This window comes from Schistocerca cancellata, chromosome 4 (assembly GCF_023864275.1).
Source record: "Schistocerca cancellata isolate TAMUIC-IGC-003103 chromosome 4, iqSchCanc2.1, whole genome shotgun sequence".
Lineage (NCBI taxonomy): Eukaryota > Metazoa > Arthropoda > Insecta > Orthoptera > Acrididae > Schistocerca > Schistocerca cancellata.
Window position 1 is genome coordinate 192,721,340 of NC_064629.1, and position 21,211 is coordinate 192,742,550.

Consider the following 21,211-nt stretch of genomic DNA (forward strand, 5'->3'; position numbering starts at 1 on the left):
CAATGTAATCCCCCTGAGATACAATAAAATTGTGCCAACGCTTCTTCTAATCCTCGAATAACTTCTCACAAGCACTTTTTGGTACAGCCTTGAGTACCTCCAGCGATGCAGTTTTTATTTCCTCCATTGTTGAAATCTTCGTCTTTTCAGAGATCTCTTCAGTTTTGCGAACAGGAAAAAGTCGCAGGTGCCCAAACTCGGTGAATATGGTAGCTGAGACATGATTGTCGTGTTGGTTTTTTGCCAAAAAATCTCACAAGCATCGATGAATGCGAAGGTACATTGTCATAAAGCAAAAGCTATGAATTGTTTTTCCACAATTCTGGACGTTTGTTGCTTACTTCTTCTCGTAAACGGCGCGTAATGTCAATGTAATACTCCTTATTGACCGTACGACCTTGAGACAAAAAATTAATGATGCACTACGCCACGGCGATTGAAAAAAAACATAGTGAGAAAAACATTGACATTTGATCGAACTTGGCGTGCTTTTTTCGGTCTTGACTCTCTATGATGCTTCCATTCGGACGACTGAGCTTCGGTTTCGACGTCATAACTGTAAACCCATGTTTCGTCGTCAGTTATGAACCTTTTGAGCAAATCAGGATCATCACTAACGACATTCAAGAGCTCCTGAGTGATGCCCATGCGACGGTTCTTCTGATCAGAACTGAGAAGTTCTGGAACGAACTTCGCTGACACATGTCTCATGCAAAAAGACATCCGAAAAAAGTGCACGACACGAGCCGACCCTTATGCCAACAGCCTCAGCAACTTCTCTTACGGTAATTCGACGATTTTCCAAAACAATTTTCTTCACAGCTTCGACATTATCATCTGTTGCTGATGTGCTGGGGCGTCCAGAGCGAGGTTCGTCAATGTCATCTTCTCGGCCATCTTGGAAGAGCTTGAACCGTACCACTCGTTTATTTTTTTTTTCCCTACAGCAGACTCACCGTATGCCACTGTCAACATTTCAAGTGTTTTAGAGCACTTGATTCCATTTTTCACGGAAAATTTGATGCAAATTCTTTGCTCCACTTTTTATAATAATCAAAACATGTCTAACCTTTCAACACTCCTGGAAATTGAAATAAGAACACCGTGAATTCATTGTCCCAGGAAGGGGAAACTTTATTGACACATTCCTGGGGTCAGATACATCACATGATCACACTGACAGAACCACAGGCACATAGACACAGGCAACAGAGCATGCACAATGTCGGCACTAGTACAGTGTATATCCACCTTTCGCAGCAATGCAGGCTGCTATTCTCCCATGGAGACGATCGTAGAGATGCTGGATGTAGTTCTGTGGAACGGCTTGCCATGCCATTTCCACCTGGCGCCTCAGTTGGACCAGCGTTCGTGCTGGACGTGCAGACCGCGTGAGACGACGCTTCATCCAGTCCCAAACATGCTCAATGGGGGACAGATCCGGAGATCTTGCTGGCCAGGGTAGTTGACTTACACCTTCTAGAGCACGTTGGGTGGCACGGGATACATGCGGACGTGCATTGTCCTGTTGGAACAGCAAGTTCCCTTGCCGGTCTAGGAATGGTAGAACGATGGGTTCGATGACGGTTTGGATGTACCGTGCACTATTCAGTGTCCCCTCGACGATCACCAGTGGTGTACGGCCAGTGTAGGAGATCGCTCCCCACACCATGATGCCGGGTGTTGGCCCCGTGTGCCTCGGTCGTATGCAGTCCTGATTGTGGCGCTCACATGCACGGCGCCAAACACGCATACGACCATCATTGGCACCAAGGCAGAAGCGACTCTCATCGCTGAAGACGACACGTCTCCATTCGTCCCTCCATTCACGCCTGTCGCGACACCACTGGAGGCGGGCTGCACGATGTTGGGGCGTGAGCAGGAGACGGCCTAACGGTGTGCGGGACCGTAGCCCAGCTTCATGGAGACGGTTGCGAATGGTCCTCGCCGATACCCCAGGAGCAACAGTGTCCCTAATTTGCTGGGAAGTGGCGGTGCGGTCCCCTACGGCACTGCGTAGGATCCTACAGTCTTGGCGTGCATCCGTGCGTCGCTGCGGTCCGGTCCCAGGTCGACGGGCACGTGCACCTTCCGCCGACCACTGGCGACAACATCGATGTACTGTGGAGACCTCACGCCCCACGTGTTGAGCAATTCGGCGGTACGTCCACCCGGCCTCCCGCATGCCCACTATACGCCCTCGCTCAAAGTCCGTCAACTGCACATACGGTTCACGTCCACGCTGTCGCGGCATGCTACCAGTGTTAAAGACTGCGATGGAGCTCCGTATGCCACGGCAAACTGGCTGACACTGACGGCGGCGGTGCACAAATGCTGCGCAGCTAGCGCCATTCGACGGCCAACACCGCGGTTCCTGGTGTGTCCGCCGTGCCGTGCGTGTGATCATTGCTTGTACAGCCCTCTCGCAGTGTCCGGAGCAAGTATGGTGGGTCTGACACACCGGTGTCAATGTGTTCTTTTTTCCATTTCCAGGAGTGTATATGTCAAAAACAAAAGAAGTATGCTGCACACTTGAAACTGTGAACATATGTTCGGTACGTGTGTACCAACATAACAAAAAAACATTGATAATCGCATGTACATTGCCCGCACAATTTGAAAAGCCACCTTACCTTTTGAACAGCCTCGTACATGAAGGGATGTAGGAAAGCCATGGAAAAACTGAGTATAAAAGCACTCCATCTATTCCCAATTACAAATCCAGTATTTTACACGTGTCCCGTACTGTCCAGTTTGAAAATCAGACTTTTGTACAGAATCACATATGACATGAAACTTCCTGGCAGATTAAAACTGTGTGCTGGACCGAGACTCGAGCTCGGGACCTTTGCCTTTTGCGGGCAAGTGCTCTACCAACTGAGCTATCCAAGCACGACTCAGGACCCGTCCTCACAGCTTTACTTCCGCCAGTACCTCGTCTACTACTTTCCAAACTTTACAGAAGCTCTCCTGCTAACCTTGCAGGACTAACACTCCTGAAACAAAGGATATTGCGGAGACATGGCTTAGCCACAGCCTGGGGGATGTTTCCAGAATGAGATTTTCACTCTGCAGGGGAGTGTGTGCTGATATGAAACTTCCTGGCAGATTAAAACTGTGTGCCAGACCGAGACTCGAACTTGGGACCTTTGAGTTTTGTGGGCAGCTGTGAGGACAGGGCGTGAGTCGTGCTTGGGTAGCTCTGTTGGTAGAGCACTTGCCCATGAAAGGCAAGGGTCCCGAGTTCGAGTCTCAGTCTGGCACACAGTTTTAATCTGCCAGGAAGTTTCATATCAGCGCACACTCCGCTGCAGAGTGAAAATCTCATTCTGGCACATATCACATTCTGTGAGTATGTGTCTCACTTTGCCACCTCCAAAGTCTTTCACACTGTTGAATCTTAATATCAGTTATGGAATGCTATAGGCTGCAAATGAACTACAAAAAATAACTTATTTTGCATGCACAATAAAGAGCAAGCAAGAATGTATTAAAGTTGCTATAAATAATTGCACCAAACCAAATCAGAACTGAAAGTGTTGCATTTCTAATTTGCTACTTCACGATTGAACAACTAGTCAGTCGTACTAGGTTTGGCACATTTTAAGCATTTTATATTGTAGTTCCAGAAGTTGTTATAGTGTGTTCTGCTGTCTCTGGCCATCCAGATTTAGGTTTTTTGTGATTTCCCTAAAACAAACCAAGCAAATTCCATATGGCCCCTTGGATGGGCACAGCCAGTTTTCTTCCACATACTCGAAATATTCCACACTTATGCTCCACCTGTAATGACCTCGATGTCGACTGGAAATTAAACTTGGATCTTCTTTTCATAGTGTGTTGTGGATTTTATTAATTTAGATTTTATTAATCTATGAAAAGTGATTTGTACAGCACAGTCTGATACAAGATAACTAGTAAATTATAGCATTTTATTGCTCCAAGCAAATATATATATATATATATATATATATATATATATATATATATATATATATATATATATATATATAGAGAGAGAGAGAGAGAGAGAGAGAGAGAGAGAGAGAGAGATAGAGAGAGAAAGAGAAAGAGAGAGAGAGAGAGAGAGAGAGAGAGACACTCACACTATGTGATCAAAAGTATCCGGACACCCCCAAAAACATACGTTTTTCATATTAGCTGCGTTGTGCTGCCATCTACTGCCAGGTACTCCACTTCAGCGACCTCAGTAGTCATTAAGACATCGTGAGAGAGCAGAATGGGGCACTCAGCGGAACTGATGGACTTTGAACGTGGTCAGCTGATTGGGTGTCACTTGTGTCATACGTTTGTATGCGAGTTTTCTACACTCTTAAACATCCCCAGGTCCACTGTTTCCGATGTGATAGTGAAGTGGAAACGTGAACGGATACATTCAGCACAAAAGCGTAGAGGCCGACCTCATCTGTTGTCTGACTGAGACTGCCGACAGTTGAAGAGGGTCGTAATGTGTAATATGCAGACATCTATCCAGACCATCACACAGAAATTCCAAACTAAATCAGGATCCACTGCAAGTACTATGACAGTTAGGTGGGAGGTGAGAAAACTTGGATTTCATGGTCGAGCGGCTGCGCATAACCCACATATCACGCTGGTAAATGCCAAACGACGCCTCGCTTGGTGTAAGGAGCGTAAATATTGGACGACTGGACAGTGGAAAAACGTTTATGCAGTGTCGAAACGTGGTACACAATGTGGCGATCCGATGGGACGGTGTGGGTATGGGGAATGCCCGCTGAACATCATCTGCCAGCGTGTGTAGTGCCAAAAGTAAAATTCGGAGCCGGCCGTGGTGGCCGTGCGGTTCTGGCGCTGCAGTTCGGAACCGCGGGACTGCTACGGTCGCAGGTTCGAATCATGCCTCGGGCATGGGTGTGTGTGATGTCCTTAGGTTAGTTAGGTTTACGTAGTTCTAAGTTCTAGGGGACTTATGACCTAAGATGTTGAGTCCCATAGTGCTTAGAGCCATTTTTTGAAAATTCGGAGGCGGTGGTGTTATGGGGGGTAGTGTTTTTCATGGAGGGGACTTGCACCTCTTGTTGTTCTGCCTGGCACTATCACAGCACAGGCCTTTATTGATGTTTAAAGCACCTTCTTGCTTCCCACTGTTGAAGAGAAATTCGTGGAGGGCGATTGCATTTTACAACAAGATTGAGCACCTGTTCATAATGCATGGTCTATGGTGGAGTGGTTACACGACAATAACATCCCTTTAATGGACTGGCCTGCCAAGTGTCCTGACCTGAATCCTATAGAACACCTTTGAGTGTTTCGAACACCGACTTCATGCCAGGCCTCACCGACTGACATCGATAACTCTCCTCAGTGCAGCACTCTGGGAAGAATAGGCTGCCATTCCCCACGAAACCTTTCAGCATCTGATTGAACGTATGCCTGCGAGTGTGGAAGCTGTCATCAAGGCAAAGGGTGGGACAACACCATACTGAATTCCAACATTACCGATAGGGGGCGCTACGAACTTGTAAATCATTTTCAGCCAGGTGTCGATGTGTTAGTTACAAAATTTGGAGATGAAGGTAAGTATTTCAGGTTGCCTCCTCCTAACTCTGTTACATCAGTGCCATATTTAGGAAACACTTCATTGTGATGTTGTTGTAAAGTTGGGCAAGATTGAACAGTACCCATGCAATACATGATATTGATACAGTAAGCAATGCTATTCAAGCAATTGACACTCAAGGAAACTGTCACTTATTGTACATTGCATTCCTATAATTTTCAGATTTTGGTGACCATATGACCGAATATTGTGACAGGACCGATTTTGTTAGCTCCTGTAGTTTTTCATAAGTGTTTGCATGATCAGTGTTTGTCTAAAATGCATGTGATTTTTCATTAATATGTATGTGGTTTTTGTTGTCAAATAGTCGAGTTTCATACTTCATATGTTCGTCAGAGTTCTACCAGTTGTTCATGTTGAGGTGTCTACGCTGGGGTCTGCTATAGCTTTCTGTAATTGACTGCTCTCTTTCTTTTATGTATAACTGGTACTGAGTACCTATATGCATAGCAGTAGCTCATTAATGTTTATTAATCTCAATTTAACGAATTTGACAATTTTTGTTCATATTAAATGTGGTGACTTGTTTCTCTCCCCAGTCTGCAAATATTTGAAGTAAATGGAATTACATTACCAATAATTGTACGATCATGACTACTCATACTATGAGTGCAGATTGTTGCCTTATGTCGATTTTGGTTCCTTGAAAAAAAGTTTATTAGTGTAATCTCACACAATTCCTAGGTTTTCTGCTTAGCAAACCATATCCTACCTCGATTCATTCAGATGTTATGAGTGTATAAAGTACTTGGTCTAAATTTATACAGGAAATATTTTAGTTCTTCATTTTCTCTCGGCTTATTTGTTGATTAAACAGACCAAGGATGTACTGCCAGTTGATAGTGTCCAATGGACACAATATTTTGGCGATATAACATTTTGCCATCCTCAGGTGCACTGCTGAACTGACCATCTGCAGCCACACCACCAATGTATATCCCCTCCCACCATGAGCCATTCTCTACAAAGTCCGCTCCTGAGGGCATGTGTCTACGGCTGCAGAGGTGATTGCGTCAGCATATGTGACAGGCACTGCCGTGGAGGCCACCCCAGTTGTAGAAGCGTGGGTGAAGTTAGTCATTCCACTCTGTCCACCAGTACATAGTGTTTCCTGACTGTCTTCTTAATTAGACGTAGTGCTGATTCCCAAGTCCAGCTGAGATTATCGCCATAGTCTCAGCTGATGAGATTTCCCTAGTACATATTTCAAAGGCTTCTCTGTGACACTGTCCCAGAATTTCCATGCCAAAATCCTGGTACTTTCATATTCCATAACACAAGTCTCAGACAACTAGTGCTCTGTAACCATCAATTGTTAGGATACATTAGATGAGTGTGCTACTGGTGTTGTCTGCTTTGATCTTTGATGGTGTGCACTGTTTGTCCAATGTATGTCTTGCCATTTAGGCATGGAATCTGAAATACCCCAGCCTTCTGTAAACCTAGGCCTTCTTTGACGCACCCCAATAATGCCCATGTTGTATTGGGTAGGCAAAATACAATTCCTACTCGGTGCCTTTCCAGTACATGCCTGTTTTTTCCCAACAGTGTGCTGATGTACAGTTAAAAGGCAGTGGTTACCCCTTTCTTTATGACTTCTGCCATCTCCACAGGTTATACAGCAGTGCAGGGTGGCAGAGTGCTTGTAATCTTCCATTCCCAAGTCCAGCTGAGATCATTGCCATAGTCCCCGTTGATGAGATTTCCCTGTTTCTGTACTCAAGAGAGTCTCACACTTACATGGAAACAATTTACTTAGCATACCACAGTCTGGATACCTGAAGGGTTGCTAGACTGAAAATGCTACTTATACATTCACTCAGCAAATAATACAAGTCTTAAATAATAAAATATCGCCATTTGCTATTTTTTTTGTAATCTTTCCAAGGCGTTTGATTGTGTACATCATGTTACTCCCTTAGAAAAACTCAAGTTTTAAAGAATTGATGGCTTTCTGCACAGCTCGTTTGAATCATACTTATAAAAAGAATGCAAAGGCCTGTGCTGAAGAATTCAGAGAATGTTAAAAGGTTAGAAAATTTTAGTGACTGGGCAGAAATCACAAAGAGACTCCCACAGGGTTCAATTTTGAGTCCACTCTTATTCTTTATATGTGTGTGAATGACCTTTCACTTAACATTCAGCAAGCAGAATTGACAGTTTTTGCAGATGATGCTAGTGTTATAATATACCCCATTAGAGAAAAATCGACAGAAGATATGACAAATGATATTTTCCAAAGGATTATAAACTGGTTCTCAGAAAACGATCCCTCCCTAAATTTTGAAGAAAAAACACTATATTTAGTTCTGTACAGCAAATACGAGTTGTAAAAACAATTGATGTAGCACATGAGCAGTCAGTCAATAGGGTCCAATGCTCCAAAATTATGGGTGAACATATTGATGAAAACTTGAACTTGAAGAAACATATTATTGAGCTCCTCAAACAAGAGACAACCTCCTGACATATTTTGCATATTTCCACTCAATAATGTATTACAGAATAATTTCCGAGTGTAACTCATCACTTATAAGGAAAGTAGTGATTGCCAAAAAGCCAGCAGTAAGAACAATGTGGTGTTCAGTCACAGACATCATGTAGGTACCTCTTCAAGGAGCTGTGATAATACATACATTTGTTAATGAAATTTATCACAAATAGTCCATCACAATTTGAGAAGAACAGTGATGTCAGAAAAATCATCTTTATTATCCATCACTAAACATGTCAGTGAGAAACGAGTTTAATATGCTACTACATAAATTTTAGATCATTTTCCCATAGCATAAAATGCCTGATTGGTAGCAAAGAGCAGCTTTCAGATCTAACTTAAAATCATTTCTCCTGCACAACTCCTTCTCTACCATTGATGAATTTCTATTTAAAAGCTAGTAGCCAGAAGAAACTTGTTTTTAAGCGTAGTTGCATGAGTAGTAGTAAAAAATGTGTTCATTGATGTTAACATGAATCATGTATGTCTGTAAACTACCTCATTTCACGTCATTTCGATAACATAATCATTCAAATCTTCTATAGATTATGTAACTAACGAACTAATTACTTAACTAATCGAGGTGTTCCAGTTCCCAGGTAAGAATCTATGCATTTGAGATTGTGTGCGTCCTGTATGCTATCATTTTTAATACCCCATTCCTCTGCACAATGTGCAATGTGATGGCAGTTGTCTGTGAGCTAGTACAGGTCCTGAAACGCAATATGGCCAAGGGTGTCATCAGCTTTTCTCTTGACCATAACATCAAGGAATGGTAGTCTTCCTCCTGCTTCGATCTCTATAGTCAATTTGACGCTGGGATGAATGGAGTTTAAATGTCATTATTAAAAATATGGAATAGAATACGAAAAGTACCTGTTCCTTTTGGGTGAGACCAGAGAACAAACTTGTAGTCATGTGTAACAGAAGAAACAACTCGATTTCCAAATAGATGTGCATCTCTAGGCGAGAGTGGGCTGCCCTCTGTTTGTTAATAGTATTCTCCAATAAACAGAAAGTAACACTAGACGACAAATTTTAACTTTATTTTTTTTACAAAGGTCAAAATGTTGATTCATATTGATTTGAGTGTGCTGAAGTTGAAAAATAGCAATTAAAAATCTGTATTAGACAAGCATAGCAGCGCCCAACACACATTTGCTTACCACACATTTGACACTGTTTTGGAGTTAATTTGGTACTCTGATCACAAAGATGGCTCTAGGTTTTTAGACGCAAGGAGTTGAAGTTTTTACTTTACTGAAATACTGATACACATATTTTTTCATATTTTATTCACTATTTTTAATATTGACAAAAATATCTAATTTATTTGTACAATTTAAGGGGAGCCAAAGCAATATATCACATCATTTTTGTCAGATAGGCTCCAGTCTTTTTAAATGTTTGGTAGGTTATGTCACTGAAATATACGTCTGAGCTATTCACAAATCACGTGAAAAAAAATAAATCAAAGTACTTTAGACTAAGTACATGAATAGCTACAATCAATTTAATTCATTCAAAGACACACTATTAACAGTTACCTTCTTTATATCAAACGTTTTCTCTTTGCATGCCCCTTATGGGGAAGATGCAAGTCTTACTGCACAGTCCAGCAGAAAAATGCCAACGTTAAAGCAGTGAATCTTTCTTTGTATCGATGTTCCATTCCAGAGATTTGTTGGTGAAACCTATTACCATGTTCATCCCTAAATGCCACACAGTTTTCAGGGAAAACATCGATATGAGAGTGAATTAAATGTATTGTGAAATGTTGCATTTCAGTTTTCATAGGCACATACATGGTCATTTACAAGTTAAATTTAATTTAAAGCCCTAATACTGCCCAAGAACAATGACATAGCTTTATGAAAGCATTGCCACACATTTAGCTCATCAGGACTGGGAATACACCCAAATTTCTGATCTCCATGTACCCTACATACTTGTGGACCAATGATATGAATACTCCCTGCATGACAGTCTTAGCACTCAGTCCAGGGAATTTTCCCCATGCAAGTATTCAAATGCTTATTCTTTGATCTTATTAACTACTTTTGCAAATGACATATCAAGCTTCACCTGTAGTGGTGATAACAGAACTCAACTGGGATTTACAAATGCCTCCCATGAGACATTTTTCTTGCCAGGCAGTACAGTTTTTCATTGTGGCCAGTCCTTCTGGTTGTAATGAACATAAACCCACAAGATGAGGATTCACAGACCTTGAACATGGAAGACTAGTTAGAGCATGGGACATTCCATTTTGGAAATCATTAGGGAACTTAATATTCCAAGATCCACAGGTCAAGAGTGTGCTGAGAATACCAAATTTCGGGCATTACCTCCCACCACAGACAAAGCAGTGGCCGACTGCCTTCACTTAACGATAGAGAGCAACTTCATTTGCGTAGAGTTGTCAGTGATAAAAGACAAGCAACACTGCATGAAATAATAGCAATAATCAACGTGGGGCATATGACGAATGCATCCCGTAGGACACTGCAGCAAAATGTGATGTTAATGGGCTATGGCAGCAGATGGTTCACACGAGTGCCTTTGCTAACAGCACGGCATTGCCTGCAGTGCCTCTCCTGTGCTGGTGACATATCGGTTGGACCATAGATGACTGAAAAACCATAGCTTGGTCAGATGAGTCACAATTTCAGTTGGTAAGAGCTTATGGTAGGGTTCGAGTGTAGCACAGAATCCACAGAGCCATGGATCCAAGTTCTCGACAAGGCACTGGTAGTGGTGGCTCCACAATGGTATGAGCTGTGTTTGAATGGAATGGACAGGGTCCTCTGGTCCAGCTGATCCCATCATAGACTGGAAATGGTTATTATTGGTTACTTGGAGACCATTTGCAGCCATTCATGGACTTCAGGTTCCAAAACAACAATAGAGTTTTTATGGATGGCAACATGCCATGACATTTGGCCACAGTTGTTCACAATTAGTTTCAAGTACATTATGGAAAATTTGAGCAAATGATATGGTCACTCAGATCGCCCAACATGAACCCCATAGAACATTTACGGGACATTACTGAGGGGTCAGTTCAGGCACGAAATCCTACACCAGCAGCAGTTCCGCAATTATGGATGGCTGTAGAGCCAGCATGGCTCAATATTTCTGCAGGAGACTTCCAACGACTTGTTGAGTCCATGCTACATCGAGCAAAAGAGTTCCAACACGATATTAGGACATATCCCATGACTTTTGTCACCTCATTATATGAGCCATTGATGCTTATTATTGTCGATACTGTGTAAAATATCTGTCATCATGATTTAACTTTCCGTTTTAGGGCTGAATATACCACTAGTATGGGAAGAAGTATGTTGCCATTATGTAACAGCACAGCTATCAAACCAATTTTGGAACCATCTATGAAAAGCCTCCAATCGTCCTGTTTATATAAGTCATACTGAGTTCTTGCATCAAACTCTCAAAATCTGTTCAGAATGTTATTACATTTGTTTTGCTGAAAAATCTTTCGAGTGGCTTTTGACACTGGTGAAAAGAACATTCTCGAGCTGTATTTTCCAGAAGATTCCACTCCATTACACGAGGAGATAACAACAGTTCAGCCTTATGTTTCGGAAGGTCCAACTGTCTAACAAGATCTCTGAGTTCACTTTGCATGATTTTGTTTATTTCACTAGATGATGTTGGTGTAAACATGGGTCGTTAGATGTGGAAGGATGGTATGTATCTGACTGGTCTTCATCTTCACTGTCACTGTAGAAATTTATTGTTGTAACTACTGGAGGATTTGGAACACCCACTCCACCCACTGGTCGCATCACACTTGGTACATTAAGGTACTGTATGACGCTCTTCTTTTTCTTGTTAATTCCTTTATGAAGCGGAGGCACCAAACAGAAGCAGCAATCCTTTATATGGTACGTAGATTCGCGCCAAATGGCCTGCACTGCAAAACACATGGAATTTTTTTTCCTTTCATTCATGCTCGTATAGTTAATGAAAATGTTGTACACCAATCAGGAGGAGCCCATGTCTTCATTCGTCCCCTATACGTCATCCGAAATATGCTGCTTGGGACAATGTTTGTTTTCTTTGTCCAAAAACTGCATCTCCTCATGCGTAACAAAAATTGATGGTGTTGTTAACACATCTGTGGGGCATAGCGGCAGTTTTGATTCTACACAGTAGCACACAGAAAAGTCGCTATTCACAATGGAGCACTCTGGAAGGCAAGGAACCTCAGACTACGTTAACTAGAAACAGAACACTGCTGTAATATCGCATAGAGAACCTGTTCGTTCACCAGTTGATAGGCTTAACTCTCCTCAGAGCATGGCAGGTTTCTCGACGAACTTCTTCATCTGTTTCCAACAGTAGTTGCACCAGCATCAATTCAACTGCGCTGCCAATGTCCACGAAGGATGAGAACACAGGGGTGGAAGCAATGTTAAGTCTCCTCTCCAGAACTAAAATCGCATCGCCACTCATCGAATTTGTATATGGAGCACTTCACCAAAGAAGCCCTGAAGTCATTCAAATCAAATCCACTTTCTTTTCCCATTATGAAGACGGCATATTCATCATTTGTCTTCATGGAAGGAACAAACTCCATGACTTCCTTGGGGATCGGAAATCCATTCATACCAACATCAAATTGAGTATGGAGACCGAAGCAGAAGGCAATAAAGGCATATAGGCAATGAGTGAGAAAGGGCTCTTCATGCAACACTGTCTCTGTAAAGATACTTCTAAAACAAATAGTGACTGCTACACTGTTGGTCTAAAGCAAAGCATAGGACTACAAATGAAACACATTTGAGTGTCAAATCCTTCAAAGAGTACCGCTGCAGAATCAAAACAAAAGAATCCGCACAAAACCTGAAGAAAATCTGGTCATATGTAAAAGCTGTAAGTGCTACCAAAATTCTTACAGACACTCACAGGTGACACAGAAACCGAAATTGAGGACACAAAACAATAGAAGAAATGTTCCTCTGCAAAGGAAGAACCACAAGTGCTGACCCAACTTAATTCTCACATCACTGCAAACATGAATGATATACATAAAAGTTTCAGTGGCATTAGTTAATTAGTTTTTTATTTCAATGTTTCATTTATATGATTATTTGTAATGATGTGGAACTAGTCGTTTTACATTCATATTACATATTCACATGTAAATATGGCTACATGCTGAGCATTTACAAGACACAGTCAATAGCAATGTGATACAAACGGTAATATTACTGATGACATTGCCACTAAAACAGAGTTACTAAACACAGTTTTCCGAAATTCCTTCAACAAAGAAGACAAAGTAGATGTTACAACATGAATTTAGAAGTAGATATCCTCAGTGTAACGAAGCAACTCAAATGACTTAATAAAGGCAAGTCCCCCAGTACAGAATGTATACCAGTTAAGTTCCTTTCAGAGTGTGCTGATGTAACAGCTAAATACTCAGGAAACATACACAGTTGGTCACTCGATGAAAGATCCTTACCTAAAGATAGGAAAGTTGCGCAGGCCACATTAATAGCATAAAAAAAGGAAACAGGAATAATTTGATGAATTACAGACCCTTATCACTGATGCTGGTGTGCAGTAGAATTACGGAACATATACTGCCTTCAAACATTATGAATTACCTAAAGAAACACATTGTCAGCACGGATTCAGAAAATATTGTCTTGTGAAATACAACTAGCTCTTTATTCACGTGAGGTAATGACTGCTATCGACAGGGGATTTCAGTATGATTATATATTTCTAGATTTCCAGACGGCTTATGACACCGTTCCTCACAAAGAGACTTCCCATCAAACTGCGTGCCTATGAAGTATCATCTCAGTTGTGTGACAGGACTAGTGACTTCCTGACACAACGCTCACAGTTCATAGTAATCGACAGAAAGTTATCACACAAAACACAAATCATATCTGGTGTTCCTCAAGGAAGTTTTATAGGCCCTCTGCTGTTCGTAATCCATATAAACGACTTAGGAGACACTCTGAGCAGCCCTCTTTGATCGTTTGCACATGGTGCTGTCATTAACCAACAAGTAAAGCCATCAGAACATCAAAACCAGTTGCAAAATGACTTAGACACAATATCTGTGTGGCACAAATAGAGGCAGTTGACTCTAAATAGGGAAAAGAGTGAGGTCATGCACATGTGTACTAACAGAAATCCGTTAAATTTCGGTTACACAATAAATCACACAAATCTAAAGGCTGTCAATTCAACTAAATGCCTAGGAATTACGATTACAAACAACTAAAACTAGAAGCTGAAACAGGTCTACTAAAAGAGACTGCCTACACTAAGCATGTCCATCCTGAGCTACAGTATTGCTGTGTGTTATGGGTTCCTTACAAGATAGGATTGTTGGAGGACATTGGAAACGTCCAAAGAAGGGGCAGCTCGTTTTGTATTATCGCGATATAGGGGAGAGAGTATCACACATATTATAAGTGAGTTCGGGTGACAATCATTAAAACAGAGGCGTTTTTCACAGCGACGAGGTCTTTTCACGAAATTTCCATCATCAACTTTCTCCCATGAATGCGAAAATATTTTATTGACGCCAAGCTACATAGGAAGCAATGATCATCATAATAAAATAAGAGTAATCAGAGCTCGTAGAGAACGATTAGCATTCAATTTTCCCAAGAGCTATTGGAGAGTGAAGCGCTAGAGAAATAGTCTGAAGTTGGTTCGATGACCCCTCTGCCAGGAAGGTAAGTGGGAATTGTAGAATAGTCATGTAGATGTAGATGTAGATATATTTTGTTAATGCAGTTGTGAATTAGTAATTCATACACATCACCTTTACCAACCTATATAAATAGAAATTATTCTATGAAATAGGAGTTGTCTAGGAGAAACTTTTTCAGTCTGTTTTTAAAGTTGATTTTTCTGTGTGTCTGACGTTTTATATCAGGGGGTAAGTAACAAAAAATTTGTTAGAAGTGCTGAGCACCCTTTTCAGCTAAAGACAACCATAATTGAAATAATGAATGTGCCTCGTCTCCTACCTTCCAAACTTCACAGAAGCATACCAGCCCACACTCCGCTGCAGAGTGAAAATTTGATTCTAGAAACATCCCCCAGGCTGTGGCAAAGCCATGTCTCTGCAATATCCTTTCTTCCAGAAGTGCTAGTTCTGCAAGTTTCGTAGGAGAGCTTCTATGAAGTTTGGAAGGTAGGAGAAGAGATACTGGTGGAAGTAAAACTGTGAAGATGGGTCGTGAGTCGTGCTTGGATAGCTCAGTTGGTAGAGCATGTGCCCGCAAAAGGCAACAATCCCGAGTTCGAGTCTCGGGCCGGCACACAGTTTTAATCTGCCAGGGCGTTTCATATCAGCACACACTCAGCTGCAGAGTGAAAATTTCATTCTGAAAATAATGAATGCCACTTTTTCTTCTTAAATCGTAATTATGTATATCACTGTCTCTGTTGCACTGTAGTGATTTATTTATGACAAACTTAATGTAACTGTAAATGTCGTGTGACTAGGGCCTCCCGTCGGGTAGACCATTCGCCCAGTGCAAATTTTTCGATTTGACGCCACTTCGGCGACTTGCACGTCGATGGGGATGAAATGAAGATGATTAGGACAACACAACACCCAGTCCCTGAGCGGAGAAAATCTCCAACCCAGCCCGGAATCGAACCCAGGCAATTAAGATTGACATTCTGTCACGCTGACCACTCAGTTACGGGGGGCGGATGACAAACTTAAAAAGGGAGTAGATGTGTTGTCAAGTAGAAATTAAAATACCTAAAAATTTTAAACAGATGTCTACAAGATGATCACGAGTGACCACAACATATTACTCTTGCAGGACATTTTTTAACAATAAATATTTTCTTTCTTCATAATGCTTTTAACTGAAAATTATTAATTCTATATTTCATTTCTGACAGAAAAATATGCAAAATATGTTAACTGATTTGTGTCTCCTCAAGATTTACAATGCTTTGACGTGCAAATATGGCTGAACTGACTTATTTGAGGTATCTATATATGTGTTTTCCAGTTCAATTCTCATCATTATGGACACGTAAAATTTTTGAATTTTTCACTCTAGTTATGATTTACATGCCATGTATTACATTCACCACTGCTGTAGTATTTCTAGATGTGCAGAACTGAATATGTTGTACTTTTTTTAAATTAAGAGTAAGACCATTTCCAGAAAATCACTCAACAGTACTTATAAGAATATTATTTATCATTTCTTCTATTGCTGCATATGTGTCTGGATTGATTTAAATACTAATGTTACCTGCAAAAAGAAATAATTGCTCTTTTGTATATTAGGCAGAAGGTCATTTACATTAATAGGAAACATTAGTGGGCCTAAGATTGAACCTTGTGGAAACCCAGTGATTTCTACACTGTCAGAAAAATAACCTCTGCTTGTATTGGTTGAATTATTAAGTAAAAGTAGGTGCATTCTTTTGGTTAAGTATGGCAGTATCCAATGATTAACTATACCATCAAGTCCACAAAAGCTGAATTTATCTTTGAGTGTAGTGTATTGTGATTCAGAGTCAAATACCTTATGTTCAACAATGTTCCTGGGCACCAAACGGTTACTGTTAGGGTAGTTGCTCTAACAGCATCAAATACAAGTAAACCTGCTCCATCTCTACCCGTGGTTACTCATATTTTAGTTACTTGGGCTATGCACACCTCTGTTTACAAAGAATAGTTCGAGTTAGTCATAGTGCCAAGCTGTGCTTGTCTGTCTTCATGCCCCACAGCTAATTCGCTGCAGATAATGATCTGTAGCTGTGATCATGCAGTCAAATATTCTATGTATTTGCTAGAATTGTGAGTTAATAAAATACACTTAATATACAATAAAAGTTAAATGAATAATTTAATAACAAGAGTTCTATTGTAACTATAATTGATGTAGATAACAGAAAATTATGTTGAATAATGTTTATACAAGAAGGGACATGTCAAATAAACAGGAAGACGTCCTACGATATTCATTTAAAATAGAGACAGTAAATACCCTTATGAAATGTGATAGAGTTATTTAGAGAGCATCACAAGAAGGGTAGCAAAATCCCCAAACCAAATTGTAGTCAAACTAAGTCCATTTCTTAATCTCAGTACACGAAATATTCACCAGCTTAAAATAGTTCAGAGTTTAATATGATGATTTACAGAGTAACACACATGATACAAAGAAATTTAACTCATACTCTGTCTATCTTCAATTCTGTAATACAGGCAGAAGAAGTTAGAGTCCTGCTCTGGAGCACATTCAGGCCTCTCGAAATATAAAATCCCTTCAGAAGTTAAAGTATGGTAGTGTTGTACTAATTTTCTATTCCTAGTAAATATCAACAGTACTTTACTTCCCTAATTCCCCTTTTGGGATGGAAAACAAAAAATTACTCCATGGGGAAAAAACTCAAAACATGTGTACTGTACCGCAAAACACTTTTACATTCCAGTATCTGCTAGAGATTTTAATTAACTCTTAGGTTATATTCGCATAATGCTGTCTAATGTGACATAAGAATCAAATTTCTGATGACAGTAAGAATGAACAGAAATGTTAAACAGTTCCTCACAAGCCTAAAAAGTTTAAGTACACTGAAAGGAGCATTTCTTTTAAGCCCTATAATAATTATTCACGTTTCTATCAGCATTCTTTGGAAATAGAAAAAGTAAAATTTTTGACAACTGCTGCAATTTATAGTGCCAAAAGGAGTTAAAAATATTACTGCATTTTTATTTAGAATTTGCTTCTGCTCTTCATTTACACAGTGCACAATCGTTTCACATGTCATACGCTAGGTGGCACTACAGTAGAGAACCTGCAAAGAAACTGTGGGAGCTTCATGGCTCAACAATGAGTGAGAACACAAATAATGTATTGGAACTGGACTGTTTGGATTGTCATCTACATTTTCGCTATATCGATGTGTTGCAGTGACATTAGTTCTAATAGTTGTATACATTAGAATGTTTGAAAAGTTATATTCATTTTAGCTGTGTCATTGTGTTGCAGTGTAATTAGTTCTTACAGTTGTTTACAAATTATCTGTTTTGATTGTGTAACGATAGTTATTGTGTGGATTTAATGTAGTTATAAAAATCATGGAAGTGCCACCTAAAACAAAGATCTACAGACAGAGTAATAGAAAAGAGTGGGAAAACTATGTGGACTTCAAGCATAGGTTGAAGCCTATGGCAGATAACTCAACAAAAGCCTATTGTAGCTATTGTCAGTCCGAAATGTATCCAAAACTTAACATTTGAAGAAGCATTTGGAAATGAAAAAACATAGAGCAAAATATGAACTAACTTCTCAAAACAACATTTTCTCTAGTACCAGTAACAACATGTAATTCTTGTGCGACACCTGAGAGTAAATTAGCTTTGTACATTGCTGAAATGGATCAATTTCCAATATCAATCACTTGAATGATGTGTGTAAAAAATACTTTAACGATTCGAAATCGACAAATGACAAGCAATTACACAGAAGAAAATTCACAGCGCTGATAAATTATATTCTAGAAGCTCATTTCAGAAAGGCACTCCCAAGTGACACAGGTGATCAGAAATATAGTTTATTATTAGATGAGTCAACAGATGTAAGCATCAGGAAATATCTCGGGATCGTCATGAGATAATTTAGTTTAAAAGAAAAAAGGAGTGTCTGCGTTTATACCTTTACAGTCGCCGGAGAATTCTGATGCTGTTAGGGTGGTATCAGCACTGATACAGTGTTTAAAAGTTCATGACCTTAAATCACAAAATTTAATTGCACAGGAACCAACCACGCAGCTATCATGATTGGTACAAAGGAGAGGCACACAGTAGTCAGTCACAATCACATTAGTTTTTATTTTACTTGCAAATCTAGCTTCTGGCTATAAATAGCCATCTTCAGTGCATTTTCGTTAGGACTCAACAGACTGTGCTGTGAATCTATTGAGTTGTAACGAAAATGCACTGAAGATGGCTATTTATAGCCAATATCTATGTTTGCAAGTATAACAAAAACTAATGGCATTGGGACTCACTGCTGTGTGTTTCTCCTCCCTTACATTTTATGGTCGCTGTGCACAACAGTTCCTGAAGGAATCAAAGTTGATCATGATTGGTTCCAGGTGTATACAATTCTGTAACCGCAACATAATCTTCCACACCTAATGTTGATATCTTGTGTCTGTCACTCATTACAGGTGGCAGTAACACATGTATAAGAAATTACTTTGCCACGAAAATAGAGTTTCTTGCCAGGGAAACCCACAATTGGTTCTAATACTCGTCAGAGTGCCAAATTGAGCACAAAAATATTTTTGGCCTAATAAATTGCAGAGATGTACCATTAAAAATACTGAAGGCATGTGACATATGGTAACTCTCTACCGACCTGGCTATGGCAAGAATTTTATCAAAGTGGGATGAACTAAAATTGCATTGTATGACTACCAATGATCGATGTTACACAGCAGAGATGCTTTGTGATACGTACTCACATGAACAGAATCGAATCTATATTTACTTTCTGAAAACTATTCTCGGTAAGGTACAGCAGACAATCAAAATCTTCGAGAGTGAAAAAGCAAACCCTATAAAACTGTTAAGTTCTTTAATGGCTTTTTTATGTTCATTCTGCCAAATAATTCTGTTGTCGATGGCAGCAGCAACTGATCAAGACTACACAGATCTCAAAATTAGAGACCACCTCAATCTTTTCCTCTACTGCAGATATCTTTTTGAGTCATATGTGCAGAAACTTCTCGTAAATCATAATTTCTATATTGAAGGAAAAAACTGTGTTTATTTTTATGTGAAGTTAGGAGAAGAAATCCAAAAACAACATCCAGTCAGTGACAAAGTTTTAGAAAAAATGATGTATATGAGTGAGGAATAAACTTTGAAGCAATCAAAAGACACTTCATTAATTGATCTTGTAAAGGAAATGGGATACTCTGAAGAAAAAGTTGTCATAATCTTGCAGCAGTGGCAAACTATTCACTTCATTCATTGAAAACCGCTAAATGGGGACACTATTTTCTTTTGGGCTAAAGGAGACAAATATACTAATACCATTAGAATAAACATCTTCCAGGATTTAAGTAATTTAGTTATTGCCGTTCTATTCTTATCATATTCTAAAGCTAAAGAAAGAAGGATGTTTTGCTCAATGAATATTATGAGAAATTTTGGAACAGACTCTGAAAAAACTGCATATTCTCTTCTTCTCATCTGAGCTCAACTGTATATTAAAAACGTATGTTGCTCGACTTATGATCTCCCAGAAGAAGTAATTAATCAAGTCGCTAAAGGAAGACCAGCAGAAACTGTAGAGGCTTCAACTTCTTCTTTAGTTAATGCAGTTGATAATCTTGGAAATTTCTTATATGATTTTGAAATTTAGGTAAATATATTTTCTGCTATGAAAGCATAGTATAATATATACACCATAACATGTAACATCAAAAGTTCAAACAGTGTACTCATATTTGTAAATAACTTTTACTAAGCGACCAGCAGTGAAATCGCCAAATGTTGGCTGTTCCTTACATAGTTTGAGTGGGACTGACGTTTATATACAGAACAGGCGATTCTTTTGGAAGTTTCAGGATTGGTCTTATAATAAAAATCGGAGTTAAAAGCGTGCGTTATCTGGGCTTTGAATGTAACATGTTTAAAAGGTCACAATGTACATATTTTATTTTAGTAATGATCTCATTTGTATAGTAACAACTAGAAAATTTTAATAGCCAAAAAGATACTTTTTATGTTCTTTCTTTCAAATCGAGAGCCGAAGGCCCAAAAATTGCAGTTTTAGTTAAAGGTATGGTTCACAAATGTAATTTTTTTCAGGTTTTTGTAACTCTGCATATGTTAAAACCAATTTTGTTGTTAAAATAATAACATGCTTTTAGTACCATATATCAGTAAATTAATATAATTTGTAATCTTTCATACAAAGTTTGTTAAATATCATTAGAATAAAAGCTAAACAGTATAATTAAAAATCTCTTGTAGTAGCCTACATTATCGTCTGGAAATGCCCAAGAGCCGAAAATAATTTCTAACCCCCAAAATATATTTGCTCTAAATAAAG